Genomic DNA, 26497 nt, shown 5'->3' on the forward strand with positions numbered 1-26497 from the left:
CCGTTTTTGTCCATGGCGAGAGGCAGGTGCAATTGGGCCCACGAAATCAATACCCCATTTTTTAAAAAGTGCATGTGCCAGAATTGGAACTAACGGCATCGTGGATGTATCCGTAGAACGACCAATTCGCTGGCACGGGTCACAACGACGTGCAAACTGGTGAGCATCCGCAAACATTGTCGGCCACCAATATCCCCCCTGTAAAACTTTACGTGCTGTGCTGTCGCCTGCAAAATGTCCACCACAACTATCCAAATGACATCCTTTCAATATAGTGCGTGCTTCATTCTGATAAATGCAACGATGTAAAATTTCATTTTTCCCTTGTTTATATAAAGTTTCTCCAATCATAGTATAAGGTGCGCTTTTCAAAAGCAATCTTCTCTTAAGCTTCTCCGTAAAATGGAAAGGAAAAGTTTGAAAAGTCAAATATTATATCAATTCGCTATATTTCGGTGTAATAAGGTCGACAAGAAATAACTCAGCGTCAGGTAATGTATCAGGAATGGGTTCATTTCCCAATATATTGGACAGTCGCGATAGATGGTCCGCATTGGCATGCGACTTCCCCGGCCGTACATTAATAGTAAAATCAAATTCTTGTAAAAGCAATACCCATCTTGCAATGCGGCCACTCAACTGGGGCTTCTTAATCATATATTTTAAAGCGTCATGATCCACATGGAAGACAAATTTATATCCAAGAAGATAATGCTGAAACTTTTGGACAGAATAAATCATTCCCAAAGCCTCTCGCTCAATTGTAGTGTAATTCCGTTCGACAGGCGCCAACTGACGGCTTGCATAATAAATAGGATGATCGTGGCCCTTGTCATCCTTCTGGCTCAATATCGAACCAATCGCAACATTAGAAGCATCAACATAAACCTCAAAAGATTTTTTCCAACAAGGAGCAACCAATATTGGTGCAGAAACCAATTTTTGTTTTAATGTTTCAAATGCAACTGTACATTCTTTGGTCCAAATTGGTTCGAGACTGTCCGATAGTTACTTTTTCAACAAATTTGTCAATAGAATACAGATAACAGTAAATAGATAAATAAAACATCGATAATAGCTAACATGCCCAATAAAAGTGCAAACACCTGTCACTGTATCGAGTATTTGGAGTTCTAGTATAATTTTTATTTTATTCGGATCGGTGGCGATAACTATTTCCGATACGATATCATCTAAAAAGATTTCCATTGAAACCCGTAGCTCATCTTGGAATGCTTACATCATCACCCTCTGAAATGTAGCTGGCGCATTACAAAGTCCAAAAGGCATGACCTTATAAGCAAAAGTTCCCCAATCCGTAGTAAACGTAGTCTTTAATTGATCTTCCTTTGCAATTTGTACCTGATTATATCCGGAAAAACCATCAAGAAACGAATAACATTCGTGGCCTGCTACTGCGTCTAAGATACTATCCGTAAATGGTAAAGAAAAGTAATCCTTCTTTGTAGCAGCATTCAACTTTCAAAAATCTTGGTAAATTCGAACTTTTCCATTCTTCTTGGGAACCATAACTATCGACGAAACCCATTCACTATGTGGTACAGGATATATAAATCCCACCTCCAGAAGCTTATCCAATTCCTCCTTTACCATCAACAAATATTTAGGATTCAGTCAATGTTGTCTTTGTCGTACTGGTGTAGCCGTGTCTTCCAATTTTATTCGATGCTCACAAACTTCAGCTGGAATATCCTTCAAATCTTTATAAGACCAAGCAAAAGCTGATTTATGTTTTATAAAATAATCTGTCCAAAGCTCTTTAGTTTTACCCGTTATACCATCATAAATTTGAATCAATTTGGGATTATCCTTTGTGCCTAGATTTATTGATTGACACTTTGGTCCATTAAGAGCTTCAATGGTAATCTTCTGCTCTGTTTTGGGATCTTTCATAAACTCCGACAAATTGGAGCTTTCCAATTCGGGATCTATAGCACCAACTTGATTAACATCTCTTCGCTGCATCCAGTGTGCAATCATATGATGTAAATCATCAATAACGTCTGGAGGAACAAAATATTCTCCTGGTCCTCCACAATGGTAAATATTCCTATTTTGTACTGCAACTTCCCGTGCCTCGACAGCCTTTGATTTTGAAACAATCAGTTCTTCTTCCATATATTCCTGTTTGCAGTCCGATGTATATTTTGGACTGGTAATTTGAGTTTCTCCGTGATATTGGACAGGATACATTTGGAGCACTATTTTATCCTTACCCTTTCCAATTCTTAGTGTTCCACGACCCCAATCGTTCCGAGCTTCAGCTTGATATAGCCACGATCGACCCAAAAAAATTAGATATGACAATACTATGCTTTGCAATTGGAATATAATATAATCAATTGTGTATGTAATCCCCGCAACAACTGTATCAATTCCTCGTAAAGTATCCATAGGTCAGACTCGACTTGAATCTGTCATTCGCAAAACAACCATAGTTGGCATTAATTAGTCCAATCCCAATTCTTCCATTGTATCCACATTCATGAGGTTAACGCTAGCTCCGCCATCCACTTGTACACCCTGAACTAATACTCCATCAATTGATACATCAATAGTCAGCGCGCCTGGATCCAGATTCAAACTTACTTCACGAATTTCTTTTTGACGAGTTCTTCGTTGAATCAAAGAAGAGTTTAAGGTGTTACGACATTCTGGTGCTACTGCCAATAATTGCTTTATTGTGATTGTTAGTTGAATTGAACCTAAATCCTTCAGAATATCATAGGGTTCCATATTGGTCATGATTCCCAATGTCTTTTTTTTCTTACGGATTTCGGATTCCGGTCCCCGTATGTTGATACTTCTAATATCAGGAATTGATACTTCTTCGATTTTTGGTTGCAAGTGCTCCTTGAAAATTGGATCCTTTAAATGGTACAACTATCCATCGTATTGGTGTAATATTGGTACTTGTGAAATTGGTGGACGCACCAATATATTGGTCGAATTGGGTTGTGACGGTGACGCTTCGTCCAATAATGGAGCAGATTTTGGTATTGGTCTGTTGACCGGGGCTGGTATCGATTTCTCCAATATTTGAATTGGTTCTTTGTCTTTTTGCTGATTTCTTGTCAATACTACGTGAATCGCTTCCACCCAATGTACCGGTGATTCCTGTGGTTTATTTGTTTCTTCTATAATTTACACTATTGATGTCATGTGTTGGTCCCTACTATTTGGATTAAAAGGCACATTACATTGGTAGTGGTAATGACCAGATTGCTTACAATTTGCGCAAAGAGGTGCGTATTCTTCGACAAATCTTGGGTTGTTGCAATCACTTGCATAATGACCCAATTGGCGGCATCGAAAACAACGAACTGGTTTTCTTCCTGTCCCGTCAGGTACATTGGAAGTCTCCGTCAGGACATATCTTCCAGGTCAGTTCCATGTTGGTGCAGTAAAAGATCCAGGTTGACTAGTTGTCGCCATTGTTAAATTGGTCTGTTGTATTGGCATCGATGGTTGATTTCCTATTTGATTTTAGCCACCATTCTGCATATTGGTCCCGTAGGGCTGATTATAGTTAGGATTTTGGAAATTTCCAAAACCACGATTTACTCTATTATTTCTATTTCCATTCCATCCACCCGTATTTCCTGTTTGCACTTGATTTACATCCCATACAGTTGGTTGTATCATTGTTTGTTGTCTTGGTAAGTACCAACAATTGGCAGTGTTATGCTTTCCTCCACAATACATACACTGTCCCATGTTCTGATGAGGCGAGGGGCATTCCGTATCAAAGTGTCCCTGCCCTTTACAGTTGTTACACCATACATTAGGTCTCATATTAGAAGGTTTATGCCTTTTCTCTTTATCTTTAGTCATATGCACGGCTAATTCTTCCATTTTCTTCGTTAGATTTAACAATAGAGCTTCGTTAGAATCATTAATTGTTACATTCATCGGTACTTCAGGTTGTCAATATGCCATCGGCAAAGGATAAGTTGCCACGAGTGGTATCGCCTGCAAAGGAGTGGCATTAACTACTCTTTGAGAATTGGGATTTCTCATACTAGGCGCAATCATTCGTGGGTAGCTCCCTATCATCGTATTGGTCATTGGAACAATACTTATTGTATTGGTCATTGGAACAATACGATGATAGGGATTTCGTATTGGTCATTGGAACAATACAAGAAGTATTTTTCAATGCTTCCCAATTAGAAAATTGTCCCACTGGTTGTCGAATATACCATTCAAATGCTGTATCCTTTAAAGTAGTTGGCAGCCATCGCAGCCAGACAGCTTCAGTTTTGCCATTATTGGCTATACACGCTGTCAAAAATTGGGACAGGTGTTGATCGGGATCAGAACCCGGCCATCCATTAAACGTGGGTAATGGAGCCACGCTGGTGGTGCGATCTCCAATTGCTCCCATTTGTACCGTTATTGGCACTGCGGGTGCTTCTTCTGCCATTGGTGCTTGCTTTGGTCTTCTTGCTATATTAATATGAATTCTTCTTTTTATTCCAATTTGATATTTGCTCACTCTTCTTTCTTGTAAACTATTGCTATTATTCAATTCTTCTGTACTTAAACTTCTTATAATTACTGAACTTGACTCTGACGCTTCGTTACTCGCGGTATCCCCTACAAGCGCTCGCGGTAATTTCTCCAATGGTATATAATGGTACAATATTGTACTTCTTTCAGGACTTGGATATGCTCAAATACTCGCACATGGATACAGCCACGACTTTATCCAACTCCATTGACGTTTCTTACGTTGAATCCCTTCTTGTTGTTGTCGTAATAAATTTCTGAAATAAAATCGCTCCTGTCTTTCCTTTACTTGTTGATTCCTTCTTTGATTATCATAGTCATAATCACCGCTCATACTCCTTCGATCTCGTCTTTTGTACCATCAAATCTTTAACATTTCATACTGTTGTCAATCCCCGGCAGCGGCGCCAAAAATGTAATCGTCGTTTGACTCGGACTCAAAACACCAAGATATTTGATCAGTATAGGTGGATTCGATCTCGAGAAAAGACTCGTTGTATGAATTGGATATGTTATGTCACAATTGATTATGTATTAATTATCTAAAACTTCCAAAGTTCTCTTCCTCATCTCAATTCAATCCCTTCACAATCTCTACAATTGTTCACTGCCCTGCAGCTACTCAATATCACTGACATTCCTAACATCTATAGGATGCTTAATCTCTTTCCACAGTACTTCAATTCTCAATTCCTTTACTTTTACTCAATCTTCCAGTGCTACTATCACAATGCAATAATCTCTATTATCATAATCACACTTTCTTTCTCCAAATTAATTAATTCGAATTCATAATTTTCAATATCTCAATCACAGTTTTAGCAATCCTTTTCTTAAATCCAATACTAAAGAAAAACACAAAAGCAAAGAAAACAAAAGGGTAGCTCCAAGCTTTACCCTAGCTCACGACTATCACAGTCTGGCCCCCATTCCTTCTTCCTCAACCTCTTTATCCTACCAAAATATGAATCGTCATTCAGCAGATTCCACAGGTTGTGAAACTTTGGCTTTTTAATCGCATATGTTCCTAACTTCCTACTATTAACAACTAATCAAACTAACCATTCATCTAAATCCCAACATTACTACTATTTAATCGATAACGAACCAGAAAAGTCATTTATATATTCTACACTTACCTTTTTCAACAAATCCTTGAGGTTGATCCATGTAGATGACTTCTTTCAACTCTGCATTCAAGAAAGCCGTCTTCACATCTACTTGATGCATCTCCAAGTCTATTGTTGCCTCAATTACCACAATGGTTCTAATCATGGTAAATTTGGCCATGGTATCGTGTTGTGGTTCAGCTACCTTGTGAAAATAATGTATTTATATATTTAATACACAATATACTGGATAATATGGTGAAATCCATGTTAGTCAACTTTTATTGGTTATAGGATATGGATAGATTACAACTTCAAGAAGAAATAGTTTAAAAGAGTTTCTATTAGAATTTATATAATTTTATTTTTTATTTATTTTTTTATTTTTTTATAAAGACTTTGAAGTTGATCTTATTAGTAGTAAGTTTTAAATATTAAAAGTTACCTTTGTTAGATATTGGTGATCTTTGAAGTCTTATTCTGTTTCTTTAATATGGTGTTTAAGACATATATTGAGTAAATCTTATAAAAAAAAGAATTGGAGAGGGATTTTGGTAGCAAAAAGAAAATTTAGGATATCCATATAGATGATTGGAGATGGATGATGAAAATTTCCATTCTTATTGGTCAAAAATCATAACCAATGAACTTCAAGGAGGCTACCTGAGGCCATATTAGAGAGAAGGATTAGTTTTTTGGAGGCATTTGAGCTTTAGAGGCTAAGATTAAGAATTTTAGGTTTTTGGCTATGGTTTTGGTACATATTTTTAGTCATTTGGAGTATATTTGAAAGAAATATGGGCACTCAAAGTTAAGGTATTGATTTTGTACCTACTGTCATGCTTTTGGATATAACACATGCGTACAGAGAGAAACCGAGGATTGGCGACTAGGATTGGAGAGAAAACTCTTTTGGCTATACTTTTGGTATATTGTTTGATGGATTTTAAATTTGGATGAAAAAGATATTAGAATTTGAAGTCAATGCTTGCAAATCTAAGGGTTGCAAGTGATACGAATTGCTAATGGTTGTATTTTGAGTTATAGCTTATGCAATTTGATAATATTTTAGCTAAAAATTTCTAAGAATGTATATTTTCATGTAATCAAACTTCATATATAAGATTTGTGATATTTGGATCTTGGATTTGAGAGATATGAAGAAAATAATACTTAAATGCTTGTGAATTAGGGTTTTAAAGCACCTGCTAGGATTTTTAAGATGTTAGACAATCGATAGCTAACTTATAGTTGAATTTTTATAAAGTAAAGTTTAAGGATGAATTCTATAATATCTATGAATTTGGCAAAATCTGAATGGTTGAATCAAAAGATATGAATTTCTAAAGTTTGAGAAGAAGAAATCTTTTGTAGAAATATTATATTTTGAAGAGATTTTATTGTAACTTGAGCATTTTATATAAGTAAAGGAGTATTTTGAGAGCCAAGTCTCTATATATATGTTGAAAATGGATATATAGAGCTATGGTTGAATTTTTGTAAAAAGATGGGCTTTTGAGAGGAGATTGTGGATTTTCTTTGAAGTTATCAAAAACCTAATCTACTAGCAAATGGTTAGCTATGATTTGGTATAGCCAAGAATGTTAGAAAATTTCTAGATATTTTAGAAAGCCTTATGTAAAAATCTTCTTAAATATAAAAAGATTTATTAATACAATATTTTTTTGATATTGTAGTATTTATTTATCTTCTACTTTTTAGGTTAAATAACTTATTAAAACTTAGGCAATAAATTAAAATTAAATTCTCTACAGCTAGATATCTAGTTTATTTTTAGATAAAAAACTATGCAATATGATAATAGAAGCAAATGTCCTATTGAAATTAATACTAGCAACTTGTGAATAGCCCTTGGCAATCAATCTTGCCTTGTACCTCACAACATTATCCATTATATCCTTCTTTGTTCTAAACACCCACTTACAATCAATTGAAGCTTGATTTGATAGAAGTTGAGTCAATTCCCATGTTCTATTGTCTATGTGTGATTGATACTCTTTTTCCATGGCTTTCTCTCACTTCAAAGCATCTGTGGACTTCATTGTATCACACCAATTCAACGGATCAACAAGAAGTATAATATTAGCATGTTCTTCATTTGAAGAAAGATGTGATTCTTCTACCATTTGTCATGTTGTTTTCTATCTCTCAAAGGATATCTCCTTTCATTTGAAGAAGACTCAACTTGTTGCATTCTATGGTCTCCTCTAACCTTCTTTTCTTTTGTAGATAGTCTTTTCTCACTTAAAGGTTGATAATCCTCATCAGTATCATCATTAATATCTTCATGCTCTTTATTGCTGGTCTTAGCATTTTTAAAGGCCTTCTTCTCCAACTTCTTTATCTCTTCATCTTCATTTATACCTTTATAACCATCATTGTCTTCATCTTCTTCTTTCTTTGCTGAATTTGAAGATATGTCTACGAACACACTATTACTCCCACTTGGACACATATCTAAGTACTCACAAATATTCTTGTGCTCTAAAAACTCAACATCATGACTTTTGATGATTTTTTTGGTCTCCAAACACATGAGCCTATAAGCCTTTGTATCTTCACAATATCCAACAAATACACATTTTGTACCTTTTGCATCAAATTTTGACCTCATACAATCTAGTGTCTTTGCATATGCTATGCATACAAAGGTCATTATATGAGAAACATAAGGTTTTCTCCTACGCTAAGCTACTTTTAGAGTCATTGTTGTAAGTGCACTTGTAGGACACCTATTTCTTGTGTATATTATATTTACCATTGCTTCCATCCAAAACTCATGTCTAAGGTATTGGGTATGAAGCATATTCCTTGTCATCTCTATAATAGTTTGATTTGCTCTTTCAACAACTCTATTTTGTTGTAGAGTGTAAAGAGTGGAGGTTTATCTTACAATACCATACATCTTCAACAAATCATTGAATTGCTAGGACATATACTCATCTCTATTGTACATATGCAATATCTTGATTTTTCACTCATATTGCTTCTCCACAAGTGCCTTAAATTCCTTAAACCTTAAGAAATACTCTCTCTTTGCTTTGAGGATGAAAATCTTTACCTTCCTAGAAAAATCATCAATGAATGTCACAAAGTATCTTGTACCTCATATTCATGGCATCCTCATAGGTCTATAAACATCAAAATGGACTATCTCCAATAATTTAGTTGCACGTATTGCAACTCCACTTGAAAATGTAGCCCTTTATTGTTTGCCTTGAATACAACCTTTTCAAGCAAGTGTCATAGCATTGTGGCTTATATGACCAAGATTTAAGCCACTTACTATAGATTGGAGCTCCTTCATGCTTTTGGCATTCAAATAACTAAAGCATCAATGCCAAATACCAAACTTATCTTGATCTTAAAGAAATTCAACAAATGCTGCTACTTCAATTCCATTCACTTTCTTACACTTAATGAAGTAGAGGTTGTCATTTCTAAAGTCCTTTGCAACATCATCTCCTTGTAATATCTTCACAAAACATCCATTCTTATCAAATTACACTTTACAACCATGTGAAATAAGTTTACTTAGTAAGAAGAGGTTTTTCTTCATCTAAGCCATTATTTTCTATGAATATATTTATTGCTGAAATTTCTTCATAAGTATTAAATGAACACTTGTATGGAGTCATGTGCTTGGTGGCATCTGAATCAACAATCCATATCGACATGGTAGCCATGGAAGTACCTTTACTTTTTATGAATGCATAATCATCACTTCTATATTTATCACAAGCATTGTTTGTACTTTTTTTATCTCTTTTCTTAGTCTTGTAGAAATTTCTAGAAAAATGATATGGTTTTCTACAAATAAAGCAAGTTCTTGCATTGCCACATTGATTAGAATAACTTTCCTTGCCTTGTCTTGAAAAGAGAACCAAATCTTCATTTTGAAGCTCTTTTTCTTTACTCTTGGTCACTTCATGAGCAAGTCTTGCCGTTACATAATCCATTGTGAGTTCTTTTAGTTTGATGGACTCCAATGCCACAATGAGGTAGTTGTAGGACTTGAGAAGGCTCATAAGCAAGGTCATGACAATATCATTCTCTTCTAAAGGCTTGTCAATAATTGCAAGTTGATTAGTAAAGGCCTTTACCTTATTGACATGAGTCATGAGGTCATCACCTTCTTCTATCTTGCAAGTAAAAAATTTCTTCTTTGTGAAGATGATATTGGATAAGTTCTTGCTCTCATATATGTTGCAAAGGATCTTCTATGCTTCTGCTGGTCCTTTATAAGAGATGATGTGAGAAAATTTGGCTTCATCCAAATTAGTGGAAATCATGCCAAAAGCCTTCTTTTGACATCTTGCAAAGTCCTTCCTCTTCTTAGCATCAACATGCATGTGTGGAGACTCTTTACTTTCATCTACTATGTCCCAAAGGTCCAAAGATACCAATAAAAGTTCCATTTTTACCTTCCAAAAGTAGAAATTGTCACCTTTAAACTTCTCAATCACTCTCAAATCTCGACCTTCATCAAAAGCCATGTCTAAGAATAAGTCTATTAAAAAATATCAAGAAAAAGAGTCTCTATGTGCTTAAAATTACCAAAACAATTTTGCACTGGCAAAATCTTAAAATGATCTCTTATAAACAAATGAATGTTTCTTCACTCCAAACACTCCCAACTCAACTTTAAAGCTTCTAACAAGTATGTGGACTCCAATCAATATCACTATCAAGTTTTCTAACTCATAAAAGTCACTTTCTCACTAAAAATTCCACAACACTAAAGACACTATCAAGATCTTTGTATAAGATCTTAATCATTCAATTCTAGGAATTAAGAGCCTTTAAACATATATTAGGGATGTATAAGGTCCAAATCAGAATCTCCATAAGCCAAAACAGAAGATTAGATCATATAAACCCTAACATCAGTAAACACTATAAGATCTATTCCATACAAGAGCAACAATTAGCTAATAACTTCAACTTACTTGAGAAGTACAATCAAGTGTGTATGGGCCTATAACCTATTGAAGAAACATAATAAGCAAGATATAAGTAAGTAGAAATCAGCAAGGTTAGACACAAGAGAAGTGTGAAATGAGATACTATTCATTTCCAACATCTTTTACTTATAGGTAGAGATTACATCCATTGTGGCTCAGCTTGATTTTCATTCATCCTTACTTCATCTAACTAAATCCTAGATTCTACTTAACTTAGCTACTATTCCAAATCTTAGCTGCTACTTAACTTAGTTACTATTATAAATCCTAGCCACTACCTTGGTAATTTTTTTATTATCTTTTGTTATCCTTTAAGCATTAGTAATTTATATTAGATAATATCTTTTATTTGTCTAACATTTATTTTATCAATTAAAATTATGTAAAAAAAATGAAACTTTATAAGACTTACTATAGTATTACTTAAGAGGATTAGTGTTGTATCATTTGTACTTAAAATTAAAGAATCTAAGATCTAGTATACTTTGATATCAAGTAAAAATATAATAATATATGTATATTGAGTAATCTTGAATATAAGTATATATGTATAAGAAGTACTAGAGTTAACTTTGAAGAAGGATGAATGAATGAACCTTTTCATCTATAAGAATGTTATGCTAATATGAAGTATAGTCAAATTCTATTGGATGGAAGAACCTTGTGAGATTTATATAAAATTATGAGGCTATATCCAGACCAGTGTTGTCTTGTGACAATCCAAAAAATAATATAATATAAATTCAACCATACATATGTCACAATTGGAGTTGTGAAGTAAAGTGTCATAATTCTCTTTTGTCTGCTATGTATTAATTGCAACAACATTGTGATATACAGACTAAAAGAAGTCTACTTCTTTGTAAAAATAACTTACATCCCATATCTCTTTTTAATCAAACTAATAAATTGCAAGCAATGCCTTGGTACATTTAATGTTAGAATGGCTTAAATTGTATCATGCCCCTAAATCAACAACTAGCTTTGAAAAAAAAACTATGCAATTAGGTCGTTTAATCACAAAATGCCATAAAAAAGATTTAGTATTAGATCATGCACATGATAAGTAATAAGTGGCAACATTAAGGCGGTGACATTTATGAATCTCATTTGAGGAGGTTAGCAGCTGCAAATGTTATAGAATTTAGAAGGAATTTGTGCAGCTAACTAAATTTATAATAGAAAAAAATAGAAAAAACTTTGTAGCTCACAAAAAAATCAAGATCAATTTCAAATACATGTTTACACACACTTTTAGATTTAATAAGAAACAATGTTGAGTTTGGCAATCAAGCGGTTTGGTGCACACTCCAGCAACACTATTTGTGAGTTCCTTCTTCTTTTCCAATTTTCAAATAGTTGGAGCATAGATCATGGATACTGTTGGTTGTTGTCTTTCAAAATACTGTGGATAATTTTTGATGTTCATACTCTAGCCAAAAATTATATAATTGAGATGAAATTGGCAGCAAGTTGATGCACTGATTTGTCAAGTTTAAGAATAGAAATTATGAAGCCTCTTCTAATGTGTCAATGGCTTCTTACTTGCTAAATAAATTTCTTCTTATATTAATTTTAATATATATATATATATATATATCCCACTTATATTATCATGGTACTGTGTAGAGTTTTATACATGAGTTTACTGCTTGTTTTAGATCTTATGTGGCTGTAGGAATTTTGAGACTTGTCAATAACAAATAATCAGGTAGCACCAGTGGCGTTTCTGCCAACTTTTTAATGCAGTAGAAGTTTTTGCATTCATTTTGAAAACAGGTAAAGTTCATTCAACTTAAGACATGAAACTGCTTCTCATATTAGTTCACGATGACATTTTAACAAATGTGTACACCTGAGTATTCCAGCATCAATATTAGATAGCATTTAATAGTACAGATTGATTGTGTTGAGATCTTTGATAATTTTTTGATTTAGTGTTAACTTAGAAGTTGTTTAGTCTTTGAGTTAGATGTATACTTTTGGCTTTTAAAATTGATGAAAATTTGAGAAAATTCTTTGTGCTGTAAACATGTAGGCGTTACAGTACTGAGTGCTAAATTAGCTAAAGAGGTCTTGCTTTGAACGTGTTCCTAGATCAAATAACACTATCTTTTGAAGTTGAGATCTTTGATTATTTTTTGATTTTTTGTTTGAAGCATCGTTTAACCAAAGTAATTAAAAATTATTTAGTCTTTGAGTCACATGAATACTTTTAACTTTTAAAATTGATTAAAATTTGAGAAAATTCTCTATGCTGAGAACAAGTAGGCAGCATAGTACTGAGTGCTAAGTTAGCCAAAAAGGTTTTGCTTTGAACGTGTTGCTAGATCTAATAACACCAACTTTTGTGGTTTTTCACTGACAAGAACCATAGGCGCACAAGGTTTGGATGAAAGCTAAAGAACTGAATTGTCTGATATCAGCAAGTAGAAAAACATTTAGTGGTCAATAGCTTCTTACTTGCTGTTTTCAGCCTTCTTGTGGATCTTGAATCCCACATGGGCTTTTTTTTGTTAACATTTGTTTTGTCTACAAGCATCATGAACTTTGTCGATGTGCAAAAAGTTTGAATCAGTTTTGAGTAAACAAAGTTAAAGAACTCCTCACTATATTTTGTTATTGAACCACGTTGCTCTAGATACGTTGCAACATTTCTGGAGAAATATGATGGAGATGGAATGGCACACGCATTTTGTAGAATCTTTGCTCCACAATGATAGGCTTAGATCGAGAATTGGCTTAGCATTTCGAGAAAAATCTCAGTACCTTGTTGTCTTCCGCACGTTCAAATTTCAGGGACCGTCATTACTGAACATGCCTACGGCTCTTGGCATTAGAGAAGATGAGCTAGAATAGATTCTTGGGAAGAATATTGATTAATAAAACTGGTGAGGTTCCAAAACCAGGGCAGATATCAAATTGATGTACAGTGTATATGACCCACTATATTGAAAGTAGTTATCTTTTTTTCAAAAAAGGTTCTTTCATTTAATAAGAATTTAGAATTTTTTACTGTTTTATTGCACGCATCTACAGTCTTGACAATTATGATGTAACCATATGAATGAATGTATTATAATTGTTTTAACTATAGCTTTTGGATCATGCGCATTGGTAATCGGGCGGTTTATTGCAAATCGATCTTTGAAAATTGGATGTTAAAAACTGTGTTTCATTTTTTTGAATTCTCTGTGTTGAATTTTGAGTTTATAGTCAAATTTTGGTTGATAGTCGTTGTAACTTGGGTGCACAGCAGATAGTCTTTATTTTGCAATGGTAAAATCATTTAGTTTTTACACAAGAAAGTCATAACTTAACCGCTGCTTAAGTTGAATGTAAAGAGTATGATAAACGCCAATTCATTTAAAATTCACGTATCACCTAATTATAATTTGAATTTTAATGCGTGCACTCTTGATGAAAATCCAGGTTTGCTAGTCGGGTTTCTCGTTTAATGTAAATTGCCGTTTTACAAATCATTCACTCCTTCCATCGTGATTGTCTAGTGGCACAGGGTTTCTTCCTTCTAAAATATCAGGTTCGATTGAAAGTTTTTGACTCCATTTTGTTTTCTTGACGATCTGGTTCACAAGACAGGAAGTTTGTAAGCCGGCAGAAGTGTCACTCATCTTGTGAGTAAGGAGAGAAGGATTTTTTTAAAAAAACCTCTATGTATATTAAATTTCTTTCATTTACTTCTTAATTAGTATTTCATTTTTATTATTTAATATATATAAGATACAAAAAATGCACTCACATGTTAAACTAAATACCTTTTTATAAAATTTTATGGAGATTGTATATAGGTTTAAACATAGTAGAATATAAAACTTGTACATATATAACCTTGCACACAATCTAGGATTGGAGGCAGGTTGGTTGCAATATTTTGTGCAAATTATTTCACTCTTAGGTAAGAAAATGTTACTATCATATTTATTCTTCAGTTTTTTGTTCAAATGGTATAACATGATTTATAAGTGTTGGTAACTAACAACAAAAATATGAAAAATATTTAGATACTCCAATGCATAGAGTCTAAATATCTAAGATATTATTTTGAAGTAATTACTAGCAATCACATTTTTTAGAATCTACTCTTTTAATGGCACTTTTTTAAAAAATAGTAAATTATGTGTAGATTTTAGTATAAAGAATGTCTTGAATTTTGCTAGCAATAAAGGATTTTTTGACACCTAAATGACGAAGGCAACCATGATTTTTTTTGATACCGGTTTAATGATGAATTATATGATAATAGCTTCTATAATGGTTAATATTAGTTGCATGCTCAAATTTATATTAAATTTGAGAAAATGCAAGGTATAAATCAACTACAATATACTAAAAGGAAAATATTTAATAATATGGATTGTATTCCAAAGTTGGTATTATTTTTCTAACTACATGTATATACTTCAAGACAATGAATTTCATGGCCAATTGGTCAAGTAAGTGATTACTTGACAGACTTTGTAATTAATTTAAAAGTAAGAGTATAGACTTTTTGTAATCTTGCCTTCTTGTCATTAACTACGAATTCCCTCAAGATTTCCTACCATTCAAGATCATCTTTTTTTTTCACAATTTGATCAAATGAAGATGATAAAAGAATAGCTTAAAATGGGTAAGATGAAGCAGTGTCATAGACATACATATTTACTCTAATAATTACCTATATGATTAAGTAGAAATAGATAAAAATAGATTAATTTCATAATATCTTTTAGAAAAGCTTTCTAAAAACTTCATAAATATAGTTTTAACTTTATATGTGCTTGTAATTGATTAATAGATTAGAAACTTAGTCAATATGTTAACAACATGTCACACGTATTGATAACTTCTAAAATAAGTTAATTATATAATATACATATAGAAAACTTACCTTATAAATTAAAATACATGTCTTACAAAATCAACACGTATTGGAGATCCTATAGAACATCACCACGTAGTTCTTAATTATGTAATATATATGGAGGCAAGAGTAAAGCCTTCTTCACTCTTATTAATGCCTTTCTATTCCTTAATCTTGTTTCAAGTCTTATTAATATTCTTTTCTTTGACAATAACCATTTTAATTTAATATTATATCATATTTGAATGATTATCTAGTCTTTTTAAGTGACACAAAAGTATATTTATCTTTTAGTTCTTTGAAATTTATGTCTTTGATAATTTGATAAGAATACCAACTTATTATTTTTGTCTTGCTTTAGAAGTAAGTCAATTACTTCACTTCTATTACTATATTTTAAAAGTTACAAACTACCTATTTTTAAACAAATAGTTTAGTTTTTGACACTGATTTTTTTTTAAAGAGAACAAATCATCTTTCTTTGTAGAAATTTTTATTTGACATTAGAAATTATAGATTATCTTCCACTAATTTTACTTGTGGATTTATTAAGTTATTTGAAATAGAAGAAAAAAATCATAGATACTATATTTAATAAAAATAAAAATATATTTATAAAAATTATAGATCTTTATGAATTTATCAATATTCTTAGAATAGAAATTTCACTCACCATTAATGTCAACTATGAAAGAATTATTTCAACATCTATAAAAAAAGTCTAAAGTCTATGCCAAAAAATTTTGTAGTTAAATGAAGTAAGTAGATCCGCATTACACCAAATTCAAATAAGATCAAAATTTGATATTTCTATAAATATAAAGAAGATAAGAATTAGTATACTTAACAAGTTTAATAGAATAAGATCAAAATTTTAAAGATTTTTGTAACAAGTTAAGACCTATTTAAGATTGCAACCTTTCTAATATTCCAAGGGATTTATTCAAGTTGGATTTATAGGCACACTTCTTTCTACAAGTGCTCTCTCTTAATTTTTATCTTTGATAGGAAATGATTCATTACTATATTATTATTTGAATTCATTCTTAGAAATATTAATAGAAAAATTAAGAAAAAAAGATTAAAAAAGAATAATATAGACTAAGTTCTTATCTTTATAATAAAGATCACAATCAACTACCATATATATTATTGAATTCTAAAATCTTGCTTGCAACATAGATTGGAATGATAAAGCTTTTATCAATCAATTTTGATATGGTTTGAAGGATAATGTCATGGACAAAGAAATACAGACTCGAGATCTAAGAAGAAGTTCAAGAAGAACTGGCAAGAATTAGATTAATTAGATGAATACAAGAACAATACTAAAGAGGTGAGCTAGAGCTCCAAGAGATGTGTTGTCAAGACTGAAGAACTCTTCAGCCTCGATTCCAATATATACTCCTATTTAGGAAGCTTCTCTAGCAACTTCTACCAACTAGAAAGCTTCTAGAAGGTTCTAGAGACTTGCTTCTAGAAGGTTCTAGAAACTTGTCTCTAGAAGGTTCTAAGGACTATGTTCCTAACATCTTCTACTAACTAAAAAGCTTCTAGAAGGTTCCAGAGACTTACTTCTAGAAGGTTCTAGAAACTTGTCTCTAGAAGGTTCTAAGGACTATGTCCTTAACATCACCCCTTTCTTTAGCTTCGAGGTCTCCGAGAAGCAATGTTATTGTTAATCAGTACCAATGCAAGAAAATGAAGATCTGTCGTATAATGTCTGTTATGAACTCCAACTGTTGTTCACAAGGCAAGTGGTTCATCGACCCTTGAAGCCAACGGTAGTGGCCCACTCCTTCGACTTGTGACCAAGCATGAACTTCCATGTCTTCATTGTGAAATTGTCCTGCAAACACACCTTCTGGCTAACCATCGTAAGCAGGCTCGAACTCAAATACAATCACTAGTGATCGGTTATTCGGTATCCTCTATCGTCGTCATGGTGTAGGCGGTTCTTCATCTCGGGGTCGCCTTCGTGAGCTAGTCGATTGAGATAATCTGATTGGCATAGTATTTATGTCTTGGCTATCCATATCAGAAGACCAAACTATGGCTACTGAAAAAATTCTACTTTATCTTGGAGAAAATAACTACATCAACTACGAATTTTAGTGGTGCTCTCTCCTTTTTCTTATATTCTTAGGTGAATAAGCTTCAGAAGGAAGCTATTGTCGAATCGGCTTAGTTTATGAGGATGTTGTTGATGAAATTCCTGTACCTTTTGTGGCGCATTGGCGAGATTTTCAGTTGGCTCTCACATTGTCGTATTACGTGCTATCTTGCTTGAGAATGCGTCGGGCGTCTACCTGTAGGAGGTAGTATGGTATTTTACTAATACTCAAGCAGTCTATCGAGTTCTTGACTATCCAAATATAATCTATATCGGATTACAATGTAAAAGCTTAATTTCAATATAAAATGCTTAAAGACCCTATATAACTTCAATCTCTTTTGTTATTTTTATTTTATTTTATTTATTTTATATTTTTTATTTTATCTTTATCATTAATTATCTTAATTCTAGACCGTGAAATTCGACAAGCTGTGATCATCAATCTGTCCTTCCGAGTTGTTGTGAAACATCTATCGCTAGTGTCTTAGCAAGTCCTTTCAAACGCTCAAGAAGTTCCAGTTCAACCCCGCTTACAAATTGTGAGGCTATGCTGCAATCCACACCAATGTCTCTTGGTCGCTCGCCAATATTCTTCTTATCCCTATCGGTAGGTCTCCAATTATCACAGAAATCCTAAACAACCATCAATTTGCCAACTCTCAATACCTCTTTAAACTGTTGGCAGATATCTTCTATCCGTATAGTCAAATTAATACAACCACATATGCATTTAGCATACTCAACCTTCTAGACAACTCTGAATTTCAACCACAAAAGTATCTCCCATTTCATCAACAATCAAGAGTACCAGCCTTTTTTTCTCGTTCGGAAAAATCTTATTCACCAATATATCACTGACTTTCAGCAAACCTCCTCTCAGTCTCCTCAAAACCCTATATATAAAAAAATCCCAATTCTCTATCTTTTTCCCCGAAAGCATGAAGCTAGTTCTCCGACCTAAATCCTGATTCTCGAAAAATATAATACATTTCTTAACCTACCTTCTCCCTTTACCTTGAGAAGATCCTATTCTTCTGCCTTGGACTCCCCGAACTGGAACAACCGACCTCCTTTTTTCTCCCCCCTATTTTTGCTTTTAAGATATTCTTTTACTGAAAGAACGTTCCTGGAACGGTACAAAGAACGGAACAACTTGAAACAAAATTGAAGCGCGTAATCAGACCACATTGGATTGCCCGACCAAGTCAGGTCTCATATTGAATAAGAGGCCCGTAATAGGACCTAGATTAAATGTCTTCTGAAATTGGATCCAATTGGCTCTTCAAACCAAGCTCACCCGTTGTTGAATTGGCCCTTTTCTTTCCTGCTGACTCCTATTACTGGAATCGAATGGAGCATTTTATTATTGGTGAGTATGCCCAGGCTGACTGTAATGGGATGACTGAACCTACCCTCTCAATATTTGCACTGGAATTGGTCGCTGCTTCTAACATCCAGGGTGACTAAATATTAATAAATCTTCTTCATTTATATTTTCATTATATAGACGTGTTACAACACGACATCCAACCCCTCTGAATCTGTGCATCCTCCGGTATGCACCGATTAACCTAATTACTGTTTGATTCATAATATGTTCTCCAAATCTTCGTCTAGTCCATCTCCACCGTCTCTGCTATCCAAATCAATTTCATCTTCCCACTGCGGAATATCTATATCTTCATTAAGGTCTTCTATATTTATTTCTACATATCTTTGTTTAAATAATTTCACTCTCTTCCCTACAATTGGTATTTTTAACCTTGTGCCATCTAACTTCCACAATGAATAAGTCGCATTATCATGAACAGTTGTTACTACATACGATATCATATTACGTGCTTTTCTGCTCGAGAACGCGCCTGGCATCTGGCTGTAGAAGGTAGTATGGAGATTCGCTAATATTCAAGCAGTTTATCGATTTTTGACTGTTAGAATATAAACAACTACAAGAATATACGGTAAATCTATGCGGATGTCCTTTGACTGCTCGCTGAAATCCTTTTTGCCCCAGCCGGTAGGTCTCTAGACATTACAGAGAACCACGAACAACTCAAACTGCTAATCTTTGATACCGCTTTATACTCACGATCTTGTATCTACTGACTGTCTCGTTAGATTTATCCAATAAATTTCATTCACTCCGCATACTCAATCCTATAGACACCTTTTTAATTCTTCAATCACAAACGTATCTTGGACGTTCCTGGAACAGCACAAAGGACAAAACAGCCTGAAACAGAATTGGAACCCCCATAATCGGGACCACATTGAGTCGCCCGACCAATTCAGGTCTCATATTGGCTAAGAGGCCCGTAGTAAGACATGGATGTTCATGTAATTGGACTGCATTGGATTGCCCGATCAATTCAGGTCTCATATTAGGTAAGAGGCCCGTAGTAAGACTTGGATTGGATGTCTTGAAATTGGATCCAATTGGCTCTTTGAACCAGACTCACCCGTCGCGTGAATTGGTTCTTTCCCTTCCTACTGACTCTCGTTATTGGAATCAAACGGAGCATTTCAGTATGCCCCGGCTGACTGTAACGGGGTGGCTGAACCTGGCCACTCAGTATTTGTACTGAAGTTGGTCGTTGCTCCCAATATTCGAGGTAACTGAACATTAATAAAATTCTCCTTTCTTTTTATTTTCACGGTATACTCGTGTTACAACACGACATCCACCCCCTCTGAACCTGTGCATACTCCGGTATGCACCAATTTACCCATTCTTTTTGATTCAGAATATATCTTCTACGTCTTTGTCTTGTTCGTCTTCGTCACCTTCATTATCCAAATCACTTTCATCTTCTTGCTGCTGAATTTCTATACCTTCATTAAGGTCTTCCATATTCATTTCTGCGTGTCTTCGTTTAAATATTTTTACTTGCTTCCCTGCAATTGGTATTTTCAATTTTGTATCATCTAACTCGCGTAACGAGTAAGTCGCATTATCATGAACAGTTGTTACCACATATGGTCCAAACCAACGTTTTGAAAATTTTTGCAAAGTACTATGTTGATAATCCAGACTATTGTCATAAACAAGTACCTTGTCACCTTCCTCGATTGCTTTTGGTCTCAATCGATGTTGCTTATTGAATCGCGCCTTGTTTTGTAACCTATCTCTTTTTTACCTTTCTAATGCTATGTGGACATCTTTCGTTCTTTGTTCCAATTGTCGAATCCTAATAGCCAGAAGTTCTTCTCTTGTCAATCCATCTTCCCATGGTAGCATATTCCAAATAAGTATCTTTTCTTCAATCGACATAATTGGTTTTTGACCTGTTATAAGTTCTACTGGCATATATCCTGTCACCGAACTATGTGTTGTTCGATCAGCCCATAATGCAAATGACAAAAGCCGTGGCCACTCTTTAACTTTTCCATTACAAGTTTAACTAATGCTTTCACAATCGGTGGGTGACCGTGTTGGCTTTTTGCATTCCCTTCTGGATTATAAGCAGTAGTCAGTGATAGCTTAACTCCACATCTTTCAAAGAACTTACGAGCTTCTTGTGCATTTAATTCTCCACGATCTGCAATGATTTTTCCTACGTATCCGTAGCATCAAATGACATCTTCAAGCAAAGACGTACAAATCTCCTCTATAGATTTTATCCTCAATGCTCTTCCCTCTACTTGATTTGATAAATCTTCACGCGCTAAAATCAAATATCTCATCTACCATAACCCAACCGGCATAATAACCAAATCAACAACTCATTTAAAATGAATAGCCAGAGGATACGTAAGATGAAGACCATCTCGATGTCGGATATTAGAATACGATTGACAGATTTTACATGACTCTACAAATGAAAGCACATCTCGATACATATTTTTCCACCAATATCGTTCCTTGGATTTAGCAAAAGTAGCCCAGATTCCTCTATGCCCTGCCCATAAACTATCATGAAACTCCTTTAATAATTTTAGTTTTTCTTCCTTTTTGCCTATCACTTGCTGTAGCATCCCAATTCTTTTCTTTGGTCTCTTCCATAAGAATCCATCTCGAAGTAAAATTTCATATGCTTTTTTTCTTATTTGTTTGAATTTTCCTGTAGATCAATTCCCCTGCTTAGTCAAGGTATTCAAGTAATGACCAATATCCAATAATTCTCCTTCATAAGATTCTTCAAGAAATAGCTTGTCTTCTCTATTGAAATTAGATATTGAATAGAATTTCAATCCGACGTCATCAATGTCTTCAACCATTTCGTCCTCCCTCTCGTATCTTGCTCGAGATGGCATGTCTGCTACTAAATTGTCTTTCCTAGTAATATGCTTCAATTCTAGATTTAGTGACTTAATATAAGTAATCCATCTCAACATTGTAATATCTGGCATCGAACAGTGAATAATCATTCCAAGCAATGGCAAGCAATCTATTTCAATTACTACTAATGCCCCAATCAAATAGTCCTTTTCAGCTTTCATAACTGAAACAACTTCCCAAACTTCTCTTATGACTTGCAAATATGACCGCTGACGAATACTTAAAACTTTAGCTCCAAATCGAATTGCAAATCTATTCCCACTTGAATCATCTTTATCTACAACCCATCCAATAGAAATAGGACTAGTGTCCACAGTAAGAATCATTGATCTATTGTACTTATAATCAACCTTCCTCAATATTGGAGGTGACATTAATAATTTCTTCAATCTTTGTATTACCTGAATATGCCTTTCTTTCCATTTAAATCGGTAGCCCTTGCATAATTGTTCATATAATAGATCCGCTATGTGAGCATAATGAGGGATCCAGATTCGATAAATTACACATGCACCTAAAAAGCTGCGAACCTCTGTTAAAGAATCACAATCCTCTTTCATCCTTCCAATTGCATCAATTTTAGTCGGATCTGGTTTTTTTCTGTAAGATCCACATAAATTTCCAACAATCACAACCTCTCGTACTCCAAATACGGACTTCATACCCGATAATGTAAGATGAACTTCTCCAAGCCAAGTTAAAATCTTTTTATAATCTTGAATATAATCAACAACATATTTACGACGCCGCGTCTTATCTAAAGTTTCATCCTTGTCTCCTTCTTTGCACCCTTTTATAAGAATATCATCCAAAAAAGGCATAGTCTTCTCCGGAATAAAATCTCTCAATACCTTATTCATCCCATTCATCATATGCGCAACTGAGTTGGTTGCGCCTTGAGGAAGAGTGCACATTCTAACCAATCCAAGTGGTGTCCTCATCGTTATCATATCTCTACTTCCTTCGGCAAGTTGAAATTGATCATACTTGAATACAAGTCACTCATTGAATAGATCGCCCTTCTTGCAAATGCCTCAATAAATTCATCCACAATAGGTCCAATTTCTGCATTCGTGACAGTTATTGCATTCACCGGTTGCATATCTTGAATAAAACGTAGTGACCCATTTTTCTTAGGTACCATAAACCATCTGTCAAGGACAAGAACTCGATGAAAAAACAATTGAGATAAATGAGCCTTCACTCAAAGAGAGGTAAAAAAAAATATATAAACAAGTATATATATTGAAAGAGAAACTGGAATGGCTATTGCCAAAAGACAAGAAAACTCGAGACCCTTAAAACAAGACTAGAAGCAAGAAAAGAGTTGACAAGAGTGAAGAAGCCTTTACTCTTGTCTCTATATATATTATCTTACTAAAGGCTACGTGGCGGCATTCTATAAGACCTGTAATATGTGTTGACTTTGTAGGCCACAAGTCACGGCCATAATCATGTAAGCTAATAATTACATATAGAAATAGGTAGAAGTAAGTAAAAGTAGATAAAAATAAGTTAATTCTATAATATTTAATATAGAAGCTTCTTAGAAACTTTCTAGACGCTGCTTTGACTTCATAGGTATCTTTAATTGACTTTTTGGATTAGAAACGTGGTCAACAAGTTGGCCATGTGCCACACATGTTGTTAGCTTGAAGATCAAGCTAACTATGTGGCCCACACGTAGAAAAACTTGCCTTGTAAGTCAAGGCATGTGTCCTATAAAGTCAATACATATTGGAGGTCCTATTGAACGTCGCCACGTAGCCCCTAGTTAGATAGTATATATAGAGACAAGAGTGAAGGCTTCTTCACTCTTGTCAAGTCCTTTCTTGCTTCTAGTCCAGGTTCAAGAGTCTTTAATTTCTTGTCTTGTGGCAATAGCCATTCTAGTTTTCTTTTAATATACCTACTTATTTATATTTTGACTTATTATATCGAGATAGCCTTTTGGTGTATATTTTTCCTCATCGAGTCTTTGTCCTTGATAGATTGACAACAGTCCACTTACAATATCAGAGGTTTATTTTTTCTTGAGTAAGAGTGGATTACCCCTTTCTCTTGACTAGACATAAGCGTATTAGAAGTTTGCGGATTACCCACTTCTAAACTGATATTGTTCTTAGTATCTTCTTTGTTATCAAGTCTTTCTTTTCTTTTGTCTTGAGCAATATCAAACAAATTTTTCTTCTTAGTGTCATTATGGCTGAGCTTGTTGAAATGAAGAGTGCAATGGCACAAATGCAAGAGCAAATGAGGGAGTTAATGCTTGCGATGCATCAACTCAATTCACCAACACAGGAAAGAACAAGAATAGCAGAAAGTGGAGATATAGAGATGATCGGAGCTGCTTCAACATCTACAACAAATCACGTTCCTTCTCCAATTGTACAACACCCTATAAGCACTAGAGAACCAAGAATTGCCTTACCTGAGAAATTTGATGGTACGAGATCAAAGTTTCGAGGGTTCATCAATCAAGTACAATTGGCAATTGAACTTCAACCGCAAAGCTATCCAACTCCAGGATCACAAGTCAGGTTTATTGGCACTCTACTTTCTGATTCTACATTATCGTGGTTTTCATCTTTTCTTGAACAACGAAATCCAATATTGGATAATTAGGAAGCTTTTTTAGCGGAGTTTCGATCTATGTATGGTGAACAAGATGCAACTCGTGTTGCTACAAATAAGATCCGAATTCTGCGACAAAGAAATCGCTCAGTAACAGTATATGCTTCACAATTTCGACAACTTGAAATTGACATCAAGTGGGATGATGCTGCACTCATTAGTCAATTTCTTTATGGATTGCAATACGAAGTAAAGAAATTGATGCTCAACTTACCGGATCCTCAAACTTTGAGTCAAGCAATCGATTTTGCGGTAAAATGTGATAATCGACTTTTCGAATTTTGATCCGAGAATCATTTACGGGAACCTCAACGTTATTATTCAATGGCAACATCAACATCTTTGCCAAACGTACATTCAGAAGTAGAAGACATGCAAATTGACGCGGTACGTTTTAAACCCCTAACTGAGCAAGAAAAGATTCGTCGTCATCAAGAAGGATTATGTTTATATTGTGGAGAACCTAAGCACACTACTCAACATTGTCCAAAGAAATGACGCAACTATAAAATGAGGGGTACGACGGTCAAAGAAGACAACATGTCGAAAAATGGATTCGTCCAGCTACAATAGGGACCGTGCAGCTGGAACCTTGTACAATTCCTAATGAAGGTCCTATCCTCTCCTCAGAACCCTCTCCTTGTTTTATAATAGACTTATATTTAGGACCTAAGAATTACAAAGCCTCTGCTTTATTAGATTCGGGAGCCTCAGCATGTTTTTTAGATGAACAATTTGTTAAAAGTCGTAAAATACCCTTTGTACAGAAACCTAAACCAGTACATGTAGAAGTCATAGATGGTCGTCCCTTGTCTTCTGGAGATGTCACTCATGAAACTCATCCTATAAAAGTAACAATAGACGGTCATGATAGCTACATAGCTTTTAACATAATTAAATCCCCGTCCAATCCAGTTATTTTAGATTTATCCTGGCTAGAAAAATATAACCCTCGAATAGATTGGAATTCACATAAACTTGACTTTTTCCAAAGCACTATTAATAGTTCTACCAACCAAGTAAAAAATTATAAGTCTAGTATAGTAAAACCCGTACTGATAGGCGCAAAAGCATTTATACACGCAGCAAAAGAAGGATCAACTTTTGCTATTTATGTTGTATCTATTTCTGAAAACGTAAAGACTTCAATTGGCATTCCAAGTCAATATCAGGAGTATCAAGATGATTTTGAGAAAAAAAATGCAGATATTCTTCCTGAGCATCGCCCATATGATTGTTCAATCGACCTCAAGGAAGGAACTCAGCCACCATTTAGACCAATTTACAGTTTATCGCAAGATGAGATGGCTAAACTCAAGACATATATTGACGAGAATTTAGCGAAGAATTTTATACGCCATTCAAAATCTCCAGCATGAGCTCCAATTTTATTCGTAAAGAAAAAAGATGGATCTTTACGAATGTGTGTTGATTATCGAGGACTCAACAAGATCACAATCAAGAACAGGTATCCATTATCTTTGATATCAGGACTCCTTGACCAGTTGAATCAAGCTAAGATCTATACAAAAATAGATCTAAGAGGAGCATATAATCTAGTACGGATCAAAGAAGGAGATGAATGGAAGACTGCGTTTCGAACAAGGTATGGACATTTCGAATATAATGTCATGCCCTTTGGACTCACGAATGCACCAGCTGCTTTTCAACATCTCATGAATGATGTATTTCGTGAATTCTTAGACAATTTTGTCGTCTGCTATCTAGACGATATCCTGATCTATTCTAAGAACGTCGAAGAGCATCAAATACATGTTCGTCAAGTATTACAAAAACTTAGAGATGCAAGATTGTACGCCAAGATGGAAAAGTGTGTATTTCACACTACTCAAGTTGACTTTTTAGGATACATCATTTCAAATGATGGTCTCATAATGGATTCTAAGAAAGTCCAAACAATCATGGATTGGAAGATTCCAAGGACAGTAAGAGATGTCCAATGTTTCTTGGGATTTG

The sequence above is a fragment of the Physcomitrium patens genome, chromosome 9, assembly GCF_059467195.1.
Source record: "Physcomitrium patens ecotype Gransden chromosome 9, ASM5946719v1, whole genome shotgun sequence".
Classification (NCBI taxonomy): domain Eukaryota; kingdom Viridiplantae; phylum Streptophyta; class Bryopsida; order Funariales; family Funariaceae; genus Physcomitrium; species Physcomitrium patens.